The sequence below is a fragment of the Pseudorca crassidens genome, chromosome 15 (genome assembly GCF_039906515.1).
Source record: "Pseudorca crassidens isolate mPseCra1 chromosome 15, mPseCra1.hap1, whole genome shotgun sequence".
Classification (NCBI taxonomy): Eukaryota; Metazoa; Chordata; class Mammalia; order Artiodactyla; family Delphinidae; genus Pseudorca; species Pseudorca crassidens.
This window is the reverse complement of record NC_090310.1, coordinates 17,743,508-17,763,215: the sequence shown is the minus strand read 5'-3', so window position 1 is coordinate 17,763,215 and position 19,708 is coordinate 17,743,508. Positions and strand designations below refer to the sequence as shown.

Here is a 19,708-nt window from a genome sequence, read left to right as displayed (position 1 = left end):
TTATAATAAGCAAACTTGCCTGTGGGTTATTATTCTTGGAGAAATTCTATTAACCTTAGCTTTCTCAACTTCTTGACTCTTAAGGTCCAGCTGGTTCAACTAATAGTAGTTCCATCTGGTGACTACAAGGCAAAATTGCAGACACCAGATCCCCTGAGAGATGAGCCCATCTCATCTAGAGGTGCTGTCATAAAATGTTAATGCCTGAGTTCATGCTTGTATAAGGATCACTATGGTTTAAAGTTGTGTTTCCTTAAGTGGTCCTGGCTAATGAAAAATCTACAAAAAGAGATGGATTAATAAAAAACGTTTTATCCTAAGTGATGTTTCCTCTCTTGTATAGTACCCATGAAAACATCAAACGCTCATAAAAGTTTACTTTTATAAGATAATTTAATCATGATAGCAACACTGTGATGTATCTATTATCATCCCATTTTGTAAATAAGGAAGCTGTGGGCACAGGGATATTAATAACTTGCCTGAGTCCCTAGCTAATAAATGGTAGGAACAGAATTTTAACCCATTCATGTTGGCTTCTCAAGTTCATAGTCTTAACTATCATGATGCAGATAAAAGAATTTTGCAGTTGTCAGAATTTGAAAAGATTTTTTCCATCATAACACTGACAATACACTCAAAAAACCTTTCCCTAAAACTGTCAATACCATATTCACATTGCCAATGAAAAGCTATTTAAGCAACTCCACATCATCTGTCATCTTTAAATTAATGTCATCAATTTGAATATATGCTGAGTGAATCTTGAAAGATAAGAAGGAAATATCCAGGCTCCACGCATGAGGAGCTACACGGACAAATGCAATGATGCAAAAGGAATGATGGAAGAAGGTGTGGGGTTCAGGTGGAGAAGAAAAGGATGATGAGGGAGTTTTTCCTCCTGACTATAATTTTCTTTGCAAAACAGAAGAATGGTTAGTTTGCTGAGGGAGGGGAAAATGGTGGCGGTGAGCTCGTTAAGAGGAAAGGCTTGAACTTGTGTTGAGTGTGGTCCTGCAGGAGGAAGCGTTCACCAGCTGAGACTGGAAGCCAGAAATTTGTACATGCGCTCCACGAGCAGATAAATTCCATGAGGGCAGAGCCACTCCCTGTGTTGGTCACTGCCGTATCACCAGGGTTAAATTTGGTATACTTGCTAAATACTGATATGAACAAATGTGCTGAGGCACCAGTCTGACATTTTATTTCCTCGACAGCAATTGAGAGGCCAGGGATAAAAGCCTTGAGGCGACTCAGTAAAGCTGGAGTTTAGGGTTCGAGGATATGAAAGATGTGTCCTGATCACAGAGCATCAGATAGACCATCTGAAAGACCATGGGTTTTATCTTGAGGGCAAAAGGCAGACAGACAGGAAAGATCTGTGTTCCCAAAAGTCCACTCTGGGCTTTGAGGGGATTATCCAAGGGAAGAGAGAGGCTATTCTAATCTTCCAGGTGAGCAATGAGGAGTTAGGTAATCCTGGAAGACTGGTGAAAAGGGAGGGTCAGTTTCAAGAGGGCAAATTCCAAATCGTTATCAAGGACAGCTTTACAGTCGTAAGAACTGCCCAAACACGGCTGCTTTGAGGGGCAACGAGGGCCTACACCTACCTTGGGGGGATGCTGGGCCGAGAGAGCTGAGAGCACACCGTGAATCTGTGAAAGCCAAGTTGCCAGCTTCACTGCCTGCCTCTTTGGGAGGCCTTGTGGCCTCAGCCGGCTGGGAACCGTATCCCCTCCTCCCGCTTACCAAATTGCTGTGCTGTATTTAAAAGTCAAAGAGGAAAACAAACCCCAGCCCAAGGAGGGAGCGATTTTGGCATTAAATAAAGGGAATGTTTTTATCCTGCAATGAAACCACTGCGATCTTGGAACATAATTTGCATAAACAGACAGTTTGGCTATAAACAACCTCACCAGTAACTGGTATTTACATATAGAACAACTCAGTCAAAACCCAATTAAAGGCTCTGATGGATTGGGGATTGTCAAAACATTTAAAACACTTCACAGCAGCCAGGACATTTATACGCCTCAGTTGGACCAGGAGCTCCTGATTTCTCCTCCCATCTGCTCTTTCTCCTACCCCCAGTCGCCTACCAGACTGGTGACTCCCAACCCAGCCCCCAACCTGGCAGCCTGGCCTCCGACAGGAGGGAGAGGTCTCTAAGTGGAAGACTCAGAGGAGAACAGAACAGGATCCACCTGGCGTCCCTGACCTGCCTATGGAAAGCCGAAACCAGAGTCCCATGTAGCGTTTGCACATATGATGCTGTCAAAAGGGTCTGCTCAGATGAGGCAGGATTTCTGGATGATCCAGACAATACGGCACCTGATGTTGGGCAATCAGTACCCAACCTGTGGTTCTAGGTTCCAAAGTTCTAAGCAAATGGTTGAGGAGTAAGGTAGGAAATTAGCCCCCCACCCCCACCGACCCATGGGGAAAAGAACTTGCTCATCAGGGACTGAGGCCAGCCATAGAAACGGAGTAGACATGCTGGGAAAATTGCGGACAGCTTTAACGGGAGGGGGAACCATGGAGCGAGAGGTTCCCCTGGGGCTTGACGGAGCCCACCAGGCTTAAGGCAGAAAGATGACTTGGGCTAAGCCTCCAAAGTGTTCCTGTTCTCGGCACAACTGTATAGCTTATAGGGCCACCCCATGTTTCTATAAATGCAGTGTGATTAGAACACAGCCAGCTCATTCATTTATGTGTCTTCTGTGGCTGCTTTCACGCTGCAAGAGCAGAACTGAGTAATCGCAACAGAGACTTTAGGTCCAGCAACGTCTAAAGTATTTACTATCTGGCCCTTGAAAAAAATATTTACTGACCCCTGGCCTAGATGGTCTGAGGTCTTATCTGGATGTCGCTTGGTCATGTGTTTTGTTCTGAATCCAAAGAGAATTCCAAGGCAGAAGGAATCTGGCCTTCGGTCTCTTCTCTTCCAGCTCTCCATGCAGGTAAGGATAATAGAGTCTTTGATTTCCTTTCCTCGACTTGAGTTGGGGTCCACTGAAACTGCCCCTATCTTCACAGCCTTCTTGCAGGAGGGAGTCCTCTCTGGCTAGTCTTCTCAGCCTCCTTCAGTTAGATGTTCTATCTCTTCCTTCCAGGAGCCCGTAGATAGGAATGGGGGAAAGGGGAACCACACCTTTCAGAATGGTCTCTGGGACACTCAGAGATAGAAGGAAGCTATAAAGTAGTGAGACTGGAAGTGTACAAGCAGAGAGGTCTGCTGTGAAAGGCCCTTTGGGCCTCAAATCTTGCATTTAGCGGCTTCTCAAACACTAACTCAAGTCCTAACTCAAGTCCATGGGGTTACTGCCCTTGTTGAGTTCAGTGGCCCCCTCTGTGACCTCCCTACCCCAAGCTTGGCAGCCTCTAATCCATCCTCCAAGAGCAGCAAGGGCCAGCTTTGCAAATTCAGATTTATCCTTGTTACTTCCAGGATTAAACTCCTTCAAAGGCTACACATCACACCCAGGATAATATCCAGACCCCATCTTAGTGTTTACTCGTCCTTTGGCCCTGCCGAATTCTCCAAGCTCATCTCCTACACACCCCACCTCCCATGCTCCAACCAGATCCAACAACTACTTATTCTCCAACCATGTGTGTCTCTCTACCTTTCCTCAGGCTGTTCCCTCTTTCAGGTATGCACGTTCCCTCACCTTGTGCATATGACGAACTCCTATGTATTCTTCAAAACCCAGCTCAGATGCCCCTCCTCCTGTTTAAAAGCTTTTCAAGATTTCATTTCAGATTAGTTTCTATTACTCAGTCCCTATGATGTACATCTTGGTCACAGCCCTATTTAGAACTTATGACATTGTACTAGAGTAAGGTATTTGCAGGAATACATCCCCTAGCAGATGGAGTCCCTTGAGGGAAGAGACAGTGACTAACTCATCTTCACAAGCTTAGTCCGAGGTCTTGCACGTAGTAGATGTTCAATATATGTTCCATAAATAATTGAATGAATAAATAAATGAATGGGCTTTAACAAAGTCAAGATTCTAGGAGGTCAATCCACCTGATCAAACCAGGCCTTCTACCCACTTGAGGATTTCACAGCCATACTTTGTCTTTTTCCGTTAAGGCCAGATTTAGGACAATCTCTCATTCCAGATCTTTTTCCTTCTTTCTGTCAACTTCCTACTACTCTTCTGGATCCTGAGGCAGAACCCCTTAGTGGAAAGATGGGATCTATAGAGTCCAAGGGAACTGACTCTAGACCCAGGTCTGCCCCTGGTCCCGTGTGTGGTCTTGAATAATGATCTGCATCTCCCAAGTGGTAAAATGCAGATAGTCAATCAACCAAGCACAGCTGCAGCGGCACCTAGCGGGTTAACATACATTCAAACACCAGGCTCCAGGCTCATAGTCACTACCTCAGAGATACATACTCCCTTCATCAAGATTCCTGATGAAGACCATAAATCCTAGTAACCTATCTGCTGCTTGAATTTGATACGTGGGACAGGTAGGCATTTGGCCTCTCTGTGATACCCAGCGATGGGGAGTCGTAATAAAAGTAGTAACAGTATCAGTAGCATGGTCACAGATCTTATCATTACAAAGCATGGTTGTAATTTCTGATTCTCACCAAAAAAAAAAAAAAAAGAACCATAAATCAATGTCCCCAAGTAAAGATGTGGCTCTGAGGCCCAGGGAGGTTGAAGACTTGGTCACTCAGAGATGAGCTGCTGAGCCAGGATTTGGGCCCAGGTGCCCTGCCTTGAGCCCTGGTTTCCAGGTGACTTCTGTGATCAGCATGAGGTTCTTTGTTGTGTCTTTTTCTCCATGTTTCCCCCTCAACATACACAGTGGGGACAGTGCAGACTTTCAGATCTGAAGGCTCCCACAAATCATCATTGTCACCATTCCCTCCATTCCCACTGCTCTAGCTGAAGGACTGTATTGATCAAGGCTCTTGGTTAAGTGACAGAAAATACTACTTAAAATGATATAAGGGTACTTGTGTCCTTTTGAATTATGGTTTTCTCAGGGTATATGCCCAGTAGTGGGATTGCTGGGTCGTATGGTAGTTCTATTTTTAGTTTTTTAAGGAAGCTCCATACTGTTCTCCATAGTGATATGGAGAATTTACATTCCCACCAACAGTGCAAGAGGGTTCCCTTTTCTCCACACCCTCTCCAGCATTTATTGTTTGTAGATTTTCTGATGATGGCCATTCTGACATAATTCAAAAAGACACATGCACCCCAATGTTCACTGCAGCACTATTTTACAATAGCCAGGACAATGGAAACAACCTAAATGCCCATCGACAGATGAATGGATAAAGATGTGGTACATACATATAATGGAATATTACTCAGCCATAAAAATAAATGAAATTGGGTCATTTGTAGAGATGTGGATGGACCTAGAGTCTGTCATACAGAGTGAAGTAAGTCGGAAAGAGAAAAACAAGTATCGTATGTTAATGCATATATGTGGAATCTAGAAAAATGGTACAAATGAACCTATTTGCTGGGCAGGAATACAAAGGCAGATGTAGAGAATGGACATGTGGACATGGGGGGGATGGGAAGGGTGAGATGAACTGGGAGATTAGACTTGACATAAATACATTACCATGTGTAAAATAGATAGCTAGTGGGAACCTGCTGTATAGCACAGGGAGATCAACTCAGTGTTCTGTGATGGCCTAGTTGGGTGAGATGGGGGCTGGGGAGGTCCAAGAGGGAGAGGATGTGTGTATGCGTATGGCTGATTCACTTCGCTGTGCAGCAGAAACTAATACAACATTGTAAAGCAATTATACTCCAATAAAAAAATGATATAAGGAAATAATAACAGTAATAATAATGATGATAATATAAGCTCTTTCTGTTTCATGTAACTGAAAGGTACAGATGTGGGCTCTTGAGGAATGGTTAGGTCCAGGCCTAGATGTCATTAGATCTCCATCTCTTCTTAATTCTCTTTTCCTCTTCACTGGCTTCAGTTTAGGCACCCCTCCCCTGTGGAAGCCCCCAACAGCCCCAGTCTTACACATATTACAACCTCACTGTTTCAAGCCCCATCAGAGAAAGGGTTTCTCTCCCACAATCTTCCTAAGCAAAGCTCCAGAACTTAGTGGCATTGCGCTGGTCTAGGTCAGGGGGCCATTCCACACGTGAAAAGTGACCCTGGTCAGGGGACTAATCTGTACCTATCAGCCAAACCTGGTCGTATGCCCACTTCTAGAGCTGGAGGATTCATCAATCTTACCCCAATTTCATGAACTGAAAATGGAGGATGGGTGATTTCCCCAAAAGAAAACCTGGCTTCGGTTACCCAAAATGTGTGTAGAGTGGATGCCAGTCTAGCAAAAACAATAGATGTCCTCATCTGTGACTTTTTGGAGCTTCGGTTTCTGCCTATGAAAACTATGGTATAAAAGTATCTACCTCTTTTTTGCTGTATCAACCAGAAACAGAAATAAAAAGGATTGTACAACTCCTATTACGCTACTATAGCCCTGTGGTTTTTACCCCCTTCAAACACTCTGCCCTCTGAATCCATTCCACTGCCTCTGTTCTGGTTCAGGACATTACTGCTCACCTACACTGTTGCAACCCCTTTGGTGCTCTACAGCCAGATTAATCGTCCACTTCAGCAGAGTTCAAGGAGCTAGAGAGCTCAGTGGTATTTAACTTGGCTTGTACTCCACCTCATGAATTTAAAGCCCATCTGATGGTGAAATAAATGAGTTAAACTGTTAAAAAAAATAAGAAAAGAAGAAGAAGATCTAAATAACTGGAGTGATAGCCCATATTCATGAATTGGAAGACTCAAAATTGATGACAAGTCTTCCCAAATTAGATTCTCCCCTTAGATTTACTGAAATCCCAATCATAATCCCAACAGATTTTTTTTAAAGAAATTGACATGCTAATTTTATATGAAAATGCAAAGAACTTAGAATATCCAAAGCAACCCTTTAAAAAAGAACAAAGTTGGAGGGCTTATGGTACTTGTCTCCAAGACTTATTATAAAAGCTACATTAATCCAAACTGTATGAACTGACGTAAGGATCCCCCAATAGATCGGTGGGACAGAATAGAGAGTCTGGAAATAGACTCATATATCTATAAACATTTGATTTTCACCAAAGGCACCAAGTCATTGTAATGGAGAAAAGGAAAGTCTATCCAGCAAAAGGCACTGGAAGAACTGGATACTAACATGGAAAACTGAATTTAGGCCCTTGCCTTACACATATACAAAAATTAATTTGATATGGATCATAAATTCTAGAAGCTTCTAGAAGAAACTGGGAAACTATCTTTGTGACTTGGAGGTAGCCAGGATTTCCTAGACAGAATTAAGGAAGACAATAACCATAAAAGAAAACATGGTTAAATCAGACTTCATAAAAATTAAAAACTGCTCATCAAAAAGCACTATTGAGAAAGCAAATAGGCAAGCCACAGATTGAGGAAAAGATCTTCAAAACATATATCTGACAAAGGACTAGTGTCCAGAATATATAAATCATTCCTGCAACTCAATAATAAAAAGACAGACAATTCAATAAAAATGGGCAAAGATCTGCACAGACATTTAACGAAGGAAGATTAATGAATGGCCAATAATCATATGAAAAAAGATGCTCAACCTCATTAGTCATTCGGGAAATGAAATTAGAACTACTGCACACCCATGTGAATGGCTAAAATTAAAATGACTGACGGCACCACTGTTGATGAGGATGTGCAACTGGGATTCTCAGATGTTGCTGATGGGAATGAAAAAAGGTACAATTACTTTGGAAAGTTCTGGCAGTTTTTCATAAAACTAAACATGCATCTAACCCATGACTCAGTAATTTCATCCCTGGATGTTTACCCAAATGAAATGAAAGCATATGTGCCCAAGAACTATTGTATAGAATGTTTATGTAAGCTTTGTTAATAATTTCCCAAAACTGAAAACAGTCTTGGTGCCCATCAGCAGGAGAATGAGTAATCAAAACCTGAGATATTGGTTCAATGAACTACAACTCAGCCAGCAAAAGGAATAATTTACTGACTCACACAGCATGGATGAGGCTTTAAAACACGCTACGTGAAAGAAGCGTTTTGCAAGAAAGTATGTACTGCAGGCTTATGCTTCCACATGTAAAATCCTAGAACTGGCAAACAATTCTATGGTAAAAAAATAAAAAATCAGAAAGTGCTTACCTTTTGCAGGGAATGGGGATGGTGCAGAGATTGACTGGAAGAGATATGAGGGGACTTTCTGGAGTGATGGTTTGGGTTATACAGACGTGTGCATTTGTCAAAACACATCAAATGGTATATTTAAGATAAGTGCATTAACTATACGTAAATAACACCCCAAAAAAAGAACTGTAAACAAATAGTAAACTCTAGTTAATGGTATGTATACTAAAGTAATTAAAGGTGAATTACATTGATGTCTGTAATAGACTTTGAAATGCATCAAAAATAAGATTCATGGATGGATAGATGATAGATATATGACAAAGTAAGTATTCTAAAATGTTGATTGTAGAATATAGGTGATAATTATATAGTATTCATTGAAAATTATTTTTTGGACTTCCCAGGTGGCGCAGTGGTTCAGAATCCGCCTGCCAGTGCAGGGGACACGGGTTCGAGTCCTGGTCCGGGAAGATCCCACATGCCGCGGAGCGGCTGGGCCCGTGTGCCACAACTACTGAGCTTGCGCTCTAGAGCCCACGAGCTACAACTACTGAGCCTGCGTGCCACAACTACTGAGCCCGTGTGCCACAACTACTGAAGCCCACGCACCTAGAGCCCGTGCTCGGCAACAAGAGAAGCCACTGCAATGAAAACATGTGCACCACAACAAAGAGTAGCCCCTGCTCACCACAACTAGGGAAAGCCTGCGTGCAGCAACAAAGACCCAACGCAGCCTATATATATATATATATGTGTATATATATATATATATATATGTATATATATATATATATATGTATATCTTTTTACTTTTCAGTCTGTTTGAAAATTTTCATTAAAAACTGTTGGAAAATTAAATAAATTAATTAATTAAATAAAGGCCATCTGAGCTGGAGCATTCATCTGCTCCTTCTTGACTCCCCATACTGAGGACATTTCCACACCCTCCTTGCCAATACCCAGCCACTTGAGCTGCTTACACGTATTTCTTTCTCAGGAAAGCTCAGAGGAAAAAAATATCTATCAAACCCCAGAATTTGGAAGCTTTCTTCTATTATCTCATAAAACATCATGTTCATATCAAAATTTCAATCTAGAGAGAGGATTTGCCGTGTGAGCTATGAGATGCACACAAATTGCCCTTCTCAACCTCTGGCTACAATAAGCAAACTTCAGAAGCTGACAGTTTACCTGATAAATACCTAATAAAGCTTAAATAATTATTGAAAGCAGACAAATGAAAGAGTAGAACGGCAACAGGTGTTGTGCTGATAAACCATAGGGAAGAAGGCAGAGCCCCAGCAGCTCAGGGTGAAGCAGATCCCAGAAGCAGAAGAGAGAATCAGAAGCAGAGACCCAGGACTAGAAAGAGTCGGCAGTGCGTAAGTGGCTGGGGAGCCACTGATGTACAAGATGGGCTTCTTTGGGGGGACCAATAAGGACCCAAAGTGTGACCTTTCTCAACTCTTCTGGAAGAAAGAGAATCCAGGAAGAAGATTAGTGCACCTCATTGTCTGTCTCTGTCTACCCAGCTGTGGAGGCGGGTCAGGACTCCAGATATCACACCTCATTTATGAGCTCACCCAGCCCCAATTCCAATCTTGAGGCTGGAAGAATTCAAATCCTTCTAGGATGCCATCACCTGAACTTGACCTAGAGTCACCATCCCTGATGGACTTCAGGAAGGTATCCCAAACTCTTCATTCCTTCAGTTGTTCAACAAACTTTAAGTGCCAACTACGTGCCATAAATAATGCTCAACAAACTTTCAGTCTAACCAAGGACGGTTGTGGGAGCGGATCATTAAACAAACAATGATACATGATGAAAATAGAAGCTTTGGGGGTTAGCAGAAGTTTAATCTGGTCTGGGGCAAGTGTGGGGAGCAGAAGGCTTCGTAAAGGAAACAGCACTTAAACTGAAATCTGAAAGATAAATAGGAGTTGGAGGAAGGGTGTTTCAGGCAACAACGATAGCAAGTACAAAGGCCCTGGGGTGTACAAGTTTTGTGGAGAGAAATCCTGAGACCTGAGCTCCCACGTTGATGCTAATATGTGATTATTCCCATCCCCTGAGCACCCTCCCCACAGGAAGAGGTTCTGACTCCCATGTTTCTGAGTCCGTTACTGGTAAGTTGCCATTAACTGAGGTAGGTTTTGGATGCCCATTTTAGAGATCAGGATGCTGGGTCTCAGAATTGATATGGGATGGCTGTCACCTATGTGGTCATAGATTGTGTTTCTATTTCTACTCTTCAGCTCCAGCCTAGCAAACCTCCCTAATTATTCAGAATACTTCTGGGAAAGGATGCTTCCCTGTCCTGCCAGATTCCCAGCAGGGACCAGAGTTCTCCTGGATTCCCAGCTACGTGGGTTCCCAGTGACAGGATGCTTCTCTAGTGCATCCCTGGATGTCCAACCATCACTACACAAATGCACACACACGCCGCCACTGCCACCACTACCACCACACACAGACTATTTGCCTAGACTTCACAGGCCCTCCACATATGCTGGGCCTTCCCCTCCCTCCTGACCCCCGATGTCAACCTCTGCAGGTGCCTCTACATCCACAGCTTTATCTGCTGAGGGAACAAGAAGGCAAAACCGGATGTGAGCACTCATTCTGTTGGGATGACCCTTCCAAAGACATTCTGCTTGAGAAATACAGAAATGACTCAGGCTCTTATTCATCCATCCTCAAAGTCATTTGAACTAGTCAACAATACTGCTTGGAGCTACAGTATCCTCTCCTATAAGACGGGCATAATTCTGACACATCGTGCCTCCTGACAAAGTTCTAAATACTTTAAAGACCCTCACATTTGTATAACAGTTTACCAAAAAAATTCAAACATCATCACTAGGGTGATATAGGCAGAGACTCCCTCCTCAGTTGAAGGCTCGTTAATGGCTAACCCTGGTTTTTTAAGACTGGATGTGACTAAATTAATCTTTCTTCCCAAATGGTATCCACATGTCAGAAACTACTCCTCCCTGTTTTGCATCTAATCTTTCTATGGAAATGTGTAATAGCCACAGCTCTTGCCGTTGTAAGTAACAGAAACCCAATCTAAACTATTAATAGCTTAAGCAAAAATGTCATTCATTGCCTCACAAAACTGGGAAGGGTTCCAAGGTAGTGCCTGTGATCAACTCCCACAAAACCAGAGCCTCAGGAGTTCAGTCTTATCCAAACACTCTTTTCCTACTTTCTCATATCCTATGTCTTATTTCTGTTTAGCTCTAGTTTCATTCTAAACACAAACCAAAAAACAAACAAAAACCTCTCTATATTGTGGGGAAGATGGCCACTGACAGCCCCAAATTCACATCGTCCCAGCTTAGAAAAACTGGCAGATAAAAAAGTCTCTCTTCCATTGTTTGTATATAAATCCCAGGGAAGAACTCTGATTGGCTCTCCTTGGATCATGTGCTCATTCCAAAGGGTGGTATGCAGGGAGATCAGCTCGGTGCTTTGTGACCACCTAGAGGGGTGGGATAGGGAGGGTGGGAGGGAGATGCAAGAGGGAGGAGATATGGGGATATATGTATATGTATAGCTGATTCACTTTGTTATAAAGCAGAAACTAACACACCACTGTAAAGCAATTATACTCCAACAAAAGGGTGCTATGATTAGTCAGGTCTGGGTCACATGACCACCCTAGTCACCAGGAGGGTTAGGGACTGTGATCAGAAGAAGGGAAATAAGGGTAGAAATGTTCTAGGAAGCCAAAAACAATAGATCTCCAGCCCAATAAATGTTGCTACATGAGGAGGAAGGTATGTAAGTGTAGTATGTTTCAGGGCATGGGAAAATAGGAATGTTGATTGATACAATATTTCTATTGAGAAAATGTTAAATGTGTTTTCAAAATACCTAAAGAGTTTATACCTTTGATCCAGAAAGTCAACTTCTATGATTGCATCTTTAGGAGGAAAAAAGAATGTAGAAACGTGTATACAAGAATTCTCACTGTAGCATCATTTTAACCAAACTGCACAACATTTATGATACATTAATTAAAGGGCATACTATTAATTTTTAATGATTCTGATGCACATCTATATACACTGACATGGAAAGAAATGTATGGTATGTTAAAAACTTTTTAAAAATCAGTTTGCAAAAAATGTTTAGTCAAATTTTTGGTTTTTAAAAAAGAGCATGTTTACCTTTGGGGGTAACAAGTGGATCAGGGAAAAAGGAGGATTCCTTGAGTGTAAGAATGTTCTGTTTCTTGATATGCTTGCCAGTAACAAGGGTATATTCACCTTATGAAAACTGATCAAGCTGTCCATTCACGATATGTGAACTTTTCTTCATGTATATTATACTTCAGTAAAAATATTTTATGCAGATGTGTATGTTTAAAGAAAAAGATTTAGGGTAGTTTCCTCTGGATGGTATAATAATAGTGAGTGAAACTTTATCTTTGTGCAAGTCTTCATTGTCTGTTTTCACAATAAGCATGTATTAATGCTGAAGTTGGTAAAAAACAAAAAAAAGAAAACTATTTCCATTGGGAGTGGGAAAGTGAAGAATGGATGAGATCAAAGAACTAAAATCTCAGTAGATAGTAGGTCTAATTAGTTTGCATAGGACCTGAAGACATACACTAGACATGCCTACAGAGATAAGGCATGATGGAATGTATTGGTTAGAAGCAGCAAAAGTGCTGTAACAAATAGACCCAAATATATAATAGCCTTAATACAATAGAAGTTTCTCCCCTACACTGTGCGTCTAGGGAAGGTATTTCACATGGGCAGGGGTTCTGCTCCACACTGAGATTCAGGGGCCCAGGCTGATGGTGACATTTCCTTCTCAAACACTTCCAAGGTCTCACTGATCCTTACCATTCACATCACAGCTGTTTACCTTCCCTTGGAAAAGAACTCAGTCACGGCCACACCTAATTAATTGCAAGGGAGGCTTGGAACTGCGGTCCCTGGCTGGGCATCCACGTCCGTCTGTGATTCTGTGGCTGTGGGAGAAGAGGAGAACGGATTTTAGTGGCAATTCACAGTTTATGCCACCTTGGGGAATGGGGAGTAGAAGCAGGAAGGAGAGGTAAGGAAGAGAAAGTTGACTTCAGCACACAACCACGACAAGGTCTACATCAAAGAGGTCCAGATACACGGCATGTGGCCCTAGTCCATTCCAGGTCATGGTGGTTCTCAGAGTTCACAGGTAGCAATGTCGTGGTTCCAGTGGAATGTCTGCTTTGGTGTGAGCTTCGCAAGGGCTTTGATCAGAATGCAAAATAGAAAGACAGGCACCTCCCTGGGCAGAAGTCTGGAGCACATACTCTATGGCAGTAAGACTGGCTGCGGGGCTGCCCTTCCCCAGGGACCCGTCCTGATAGGCTCCCCTCAGAGTCTGAACAGGGCTCAGCTTCCAGGTAATTCCAGTGATTCCACCTAGGGTGGAAAGGAGCCAAGAATCCATCTGATAGACGAACAAAGGTGAGTGGTATAAATGCCTTCATTTGCCCCTCCAGTAAGGGGTAATAATAGAACAAAGGATTGGATTTGATGTTTTAGAAGTCGCCATTCTTCCCAGCTTCCCCCCACCCTCCGCCGAATAAATTGTGCACAGAAGAGGTCTCCACACCCCTCCCCCTCTGCATTATTTAACCCTTGAGGAAGTACATTCCACAAACCCCAGCCTCTTTATCTACAATGAGGGCAGTCAGCGCCAGAACACTTCGGGCAGCACCTGCAGGCAACGTGTGGCGTGCACACGCAGGAAACAGGCAGCTGATGAATATTATCCAGAATGTATTAGCTGATAACAAATGCGCCCCCAAATCAATGAGGAAATCATCTCCTCCGCACCATCAGCACAAAAGAAGGACATTTGCAGTGTCCCTCCAACACAGCCCAGCTATTGTCAACTCTGGCCGCGTGCGAGATGATTAATGCACATGTGACTACGCGCCCAGATTTCAATCCCTAGGATGATGTGCACGGACAGCTTTTCCCCCTTTATGGATCCTCGACACTTAACCTCCTCAATGGTTTTTATTTGCATTGATCCCATTTTATGGTATGATTAAATTTGTATGGAAGAGAACCAATTAGTTTTGTTTTACACTTATTGAATGCCCTTTATAGTTAGACGAATTAACTCTCCGCAGTTAGGTTGATTTGCGGCGGGAGGCTTGATGGGCCATGCAGGGTCTTGTTGTGGGCTGTGGGAGCTAGAAGGGCTGATGCCTCCGAGAAATGGGCTTACTGTGCTGAGGCTAATGGCCCAGCCGATCACCCGGGGGTCCAGGTGGGATATCTCTCAGGAGAGTAAATACAGGGCTGTAGCTCGATGTAAATTTCAGGAGCTGATCAAGGATTTGTCTGAAGAGGAAACACTTTCTCTTACAAAGTGGAAAGATCAATGGAGTAGAATTCAGTTCTAGCTCTGACTCTTTTACTCTGCTGCTGTGAGATTGGGCCAATCATTTAACTTCTCTGAGCCTCAGTAAACAAAGATGATAAGAAAGCGGAGGGGGGCGGGCGCAGGGGAGCAGAGGGGAAGGAAGGGAGATCATCTTCCTACATAAATAAATTCGCTGTGATGATCAAATGTGAGAGTATGGATGAAAATAATGTATAAACTGTAAAGCATCATCTCTATGCTAGTCTTCCCTTTAAATAAAAAAACAGGAGCAGCACAGCACTGTGTAACACAAGAGTAATATGGAATCAAAAGACAGAGGTTTGAATCCCTGTTGCTTCCCAGCTGTGTGGCTTTGTGGATGGCATTTAACCTCTCTGAGCTCACATTCCCTCATCTGTAAAGTGCAGAGCATCACAGGATCTGATGAAATATTTCCGAGGGCAGTGCTTTCTTGACCGTCCTCATAAAATACCAGCCTCCTCATTTTCCATCTCTTTTTTCTGCTTTATTTTTCTCCACAACTGCTGTATTCGTTTGCTTAGGCTGCCGGAACAAAAGCCCACAGACTGGGTGGCTTCAACAACAGAAATTTGTTCTCTCACTGTTCTGGAGATTAGAAGTCCAAGAACAAGGTGTCGGCAGATTTGGTTTCTCCTGAGGCCTGGGCCCCTCCTCACTGTATTCTCACGTGGCCTTTCCTCTGTGCACGTGTGCCCTCATCTCTCCTTGTGTGTCCAAATTTCCTATTCTTATGAGGATAGCAGTTAGATTGGCTTAAGACCCACCTCAATGGCCTCTTTTGACTTAATCACTTTAAAGACTGCATCTCTGAATGTAGTCTTCTTCTGAGGTACTGGGGCTTAGGGCTTCAAAATATAAATTTGGGGGGACCCAATTCAGCCCATAAAGGCACCTAACATTATATTACATATTTCTCTGCAATCATAAACTCCACGAGAGACCTTGTTTTCTTCACTACATATGCCTAACACTTAGTGCCCGGCACATAATAGGTGCTCAATAAATGTTTGTTGAATGACTTAATGAAAACTGCTTAGAATAATGACAGTTCCAACATGGAGACACCCACCAAGAGGTGGGCTGCTAAAGGGCCTTCTAATCATTGGTTCCATGATTAGCTTCTACTGCACTTGGCTTGTGACCCTAGAATTCAAAGAAAACTCCACGACATGCTTATTTAATATTTCATTCCCAAACTCAAGAAAACCTCCAGCTTCAGTGTTATAAGGGAATTTACACATCATCAGATTCAACTTAAAAACCAGTGAAGGAAACCCCTTTATAACATTCCTTGATAAGCTTCCCCGTGATCAACTCCAGGGACTGGAAGCCCTTGACCTCTGGAAGCAGCCAGTTCTATGGTTAGAATGTGTTATTTTGTGCACATGATGAAGCATAAACAAAGACGTGCTTTTCAGAACTGGTTATCACAGTGAAAAATGTAACTGAATATCTCTAAGTAGGCAAACAGCAAAGGGCTTATCTGTACAGTAGTGGTAGTCTGCAGTCATTCAAATAAATTCTTTAGATCTACATGCAACTGAAAGGATGTCTTAAAAAAACACTATATTGGTGCATACAATATGATACTATACACACATATCTATTCATTTACATATCTTTCATATGTGTAAATATTCATTTAACGATAATGTCTGTTACCTCTAGTAAAAGTACAAACACGTGCATGGGACGGATACACACCCACCACAAAGCAGTGGTGGCCTCTGAGAGGGGGGAGGGAGGGGTGAGGGAGGGGCCTCTAACGCTATCTGTAACATTTGTTTCTTTAACAAAGAGGCCTGAAGCAAATATGGCAAAATGTCAACATCTGATGCAACTTGCTGGTAGGTACATAGTATATGTCTTTTATTATCTGAACTTCTCTGATGTTTAAAACATGTCTTCGTTGCTTTTTTATTTTTTTTAGTGTATTTTAGTGAAGAGGGGAAATTGTCATCTTTAACGGAACCGACATTAGGCCCCAGATCATTCCAGCTACTGGTCCCAGTTGTGACCTCTGGGACCACTCAGAATACATTTTCTTCCTCTTTCATGTCGCATCCATGGCCCTCCTAGAAGGGGTGAGGGGAAACATAAGTGATCTCATCACCAGCCTGTGGCCAACGCTTTGGCTGAATTGCATGTGGACATACAGACTCCCTCTGCCCCCTACTCATGAGTCAATCTGTGCATGTAGAGTACCTGCTACTTACACACGTATTCATTTATATGTATTTCGTATATGTAAATATGCTATTTAAACAATAATACTCTTCTCCTCCCAGCTCATTGTCTAGTGAGAAAAACAGATACACAACCAGATAACTACCGCACAATGTTCTAACTGGAGAGCTTGCACCAAGAGCTTTAAGCTAGAGGAATTCATGACTAACCTGCCTTAGGAGCAAGGGAGCCAGAAGGTTGGAGAAGCTTAGCTAGAAAGAGTGAGCCCTCAGTGAGCTCTGAAGGATGACTAGGGCATTTCCTGGAGGGTAAGACAGGGAAAGCGTCCCACGCAGAGACACGATGGCGTGAAAAGGACTGGGTCATTTGACAAATAGAAGGGTGTTTGCAATGGTTGTAGCAGAGGGCAGGTAATGGGAAAACAGCAGAAGGATGCCTAAAGATTCTCTTCTAAAGCAGTAAGCAGTGACTAGGCTCACCCACTCTGTATCACTCCCACGGACGTCTTTATGTGTGACCATGGTTCCATGTGTTCCATATGCCATCTCTTGTAAAACTTGTTAATGGAAAATGTTATAAATAGGTGGGCCCAAAGGCAGCCGGGGTCTGGGTGTATGAATGCGCTGACCTCTACAAACACAACTGTTCCTTAAACTCAGTGAAATCCAAACTCACCTGCCTGTGTCATAGTAATTGCCTGTATCCAATTCTTTATGCAATAAGTAATATCTATGCTCTCTGTTGCATGGAAATCATATTTTAGTGTGCTCTGTTTTTTTTTAAGATTTTGCAGGGTTCACTGAGGAGACAAATAAGAGATAAAATAAAAGATGCAGGAAGGGCCAGCTAATAAAAGACTTGAACTTTATCTTGTAGGCATCAGTGAAGGTTCTTCAAGCAGAGACGTGCGTGCGTGACCGTGGTCAGCCTTTGTTATTTGGATTATTGCTTTGGAAGCCATATGGAAAGAGAGCTGGGGGAGGAAGACCCTTGGAGGGGCTACTGAAGATAAAGTGGATTACTGCTGGATCTCGGGCAGTGCAAGTGGATTCTCTAGACTCAGGACGATTCCTCTAACGAACCACCCCTTAGACATCAGTGGCTTGGCACAAGGGACATTTATACTCAGTCCAAGGCAGCTGCTCCTGGCTGTCTACCAATCCCTCATGAGTGTCCCGGAACTCAGCCTCCTTCCAAGCTTCCTTCCTGCTCTGCCATCTCCAGATCTGCCTCCCACAGTCACCGTGTTCATCGGTCTCAAGCTGGCAAAAGGGGAAGGAGACTGGACAGGCTCCCAGGAGAGGGTGGGATGGACCTGGTCTGGAAGTGGCTCCCATCGCTCTGCCCACATTTCATTGGGCAGAACTCAGTCACATGGCCACACGCAAGGGAGGAGGGGAAATGTGACCCAGCTGTGTCCCCAGGAGGAAGAGGAAATGGGTTTGGTAAGCTTTTCCCGTCTCCACCCCAAGTACTCAACAGAAAGGGCCAGATGGGAGGGTTGTTTTTAAACTACTGAGGGCAACCACAAGCACTCTGGATGGAGTTGTCGGCCGATGGCTGGGGCTTCTCAGCAGATAATTTGGCCTTTTCAAGGAAGAAAATTCAGAAACTGACGCACAAGAAATCAGCGATGCAGCCCCTTCCCTGGCAAAGTCTCACATGAGGAAAGTAACAGAGTCTCAGAGAAGCAGGGAGGGCAGACTGAGGTCCAGAGTGGGACACAGAGGGACAAATGGGGGCTGTGACTCAAGAGAGAGGAAGGGAGATGGGGTGGTCCTCACGTGTCAGGTCCAAGTACTGTGGGGAATTAAATAGGCTAATATTCAGGGAGCTGGAAAAACAGATTCTGAAGAGAGAAACAGTCTGAGGATCAAAGGCCAGAAAATATCCGGTTCTTTACTCAAAGGAAAAAAGTTTTTAATACAGAAAACTGCATTCACAGGGGCTGAACCCTCAAATGCTAATGCTAATAAATATTAATGCTAATAAATAATGCTAATGCATTAAATAATGCTAATAAATAATCCCAAATGCTAATAAATATTTATTGAGCACTTACTATGTTCCAGGCATGAATCTAAGCACTAACATGCAATTATCTCATTGATTTTTCATGGTAACTCCAGAAAGTAGACCCTATGATAAACGCCACTTCCCAGGTAGGGGAAATGATATACCAAAAGTAAGTAAATAATTCGCCCAAGATCACAAATGTGGTGTCTAGCATTCAAATCCAGCGAGCCTAACTTCACAACTCTGCCCCTTCACCTTAACCAAGAAAATGACCGGAAGCAACGCATGTTTTTCTTCCCTGCAGTAACTCCTACCTGTCAGCTTCGCCATTTGCGTCCCCAGATTTTGTTACCGTTCATTGTTCTTTCACATTTTTCATGGTGCGCTCACAGTTCTCACCTAGTCCACACTACAACCCTACAGGGTGATTTTTTATCACTCTCCTCCTCTTGTTCATGGCGAAAGGAAAGCCCAGAGGCAGCGAGAGATGCACCCAAGTCACCCAGCAAATTAGCAACACATTTTGGATGTGGGTCTCTGGCTTCCTACATCAGTGGACTTGTGGCCATAACTGTGTTTCCAAAAATGTGCTGCCCTATTTAAAAAATAATATTAATTAACTATCACGGGTAAACATTTTTTTAATGTATTGGCCACCCCTCTGGTAGAGCATGAGGTGACTTAGGGAGTTGAGGGATGCAACATTATAATTACATCATTTAAGATAAAAATTTCTGGGACTTCCCTGGTGGTCCAGTGGTTAAGACTCCAGGCTCCCAATGCAGGGGGCCTGGGTACGATCCCTGGTCAGGGAACTAGATCCCATAGGCTGCAACTAAGAGCCCACACGCCACAATTAAGATCCCGCACGCAGCAACGAAGACCCCACGTGCCACAACTA

General features: G+C 43.2%; 1 long non-coding RNA gene across 1 annotated transcript in view; it reads right to left on the bottom strand.

The window, feature by feature from the left end:
- The window catches only part of LOC137207011 (uncharacterized), a 195,752-nt gene that overhangs the window by 19,614 nt on the left and 156,430 nt on the right, over positions 1 to 19,708 (bottom strand). The window contains exon 3 of the long non-coding RNA XR_010934908.1: positions 13,044 to 13,171. This is a non-coding gene — a long non-coding RNA (uncharacterized lncRNA). The remainder of the gene's footprint in view (positions 1 to 13,043; positions 13,172 to 19,708) is intronic.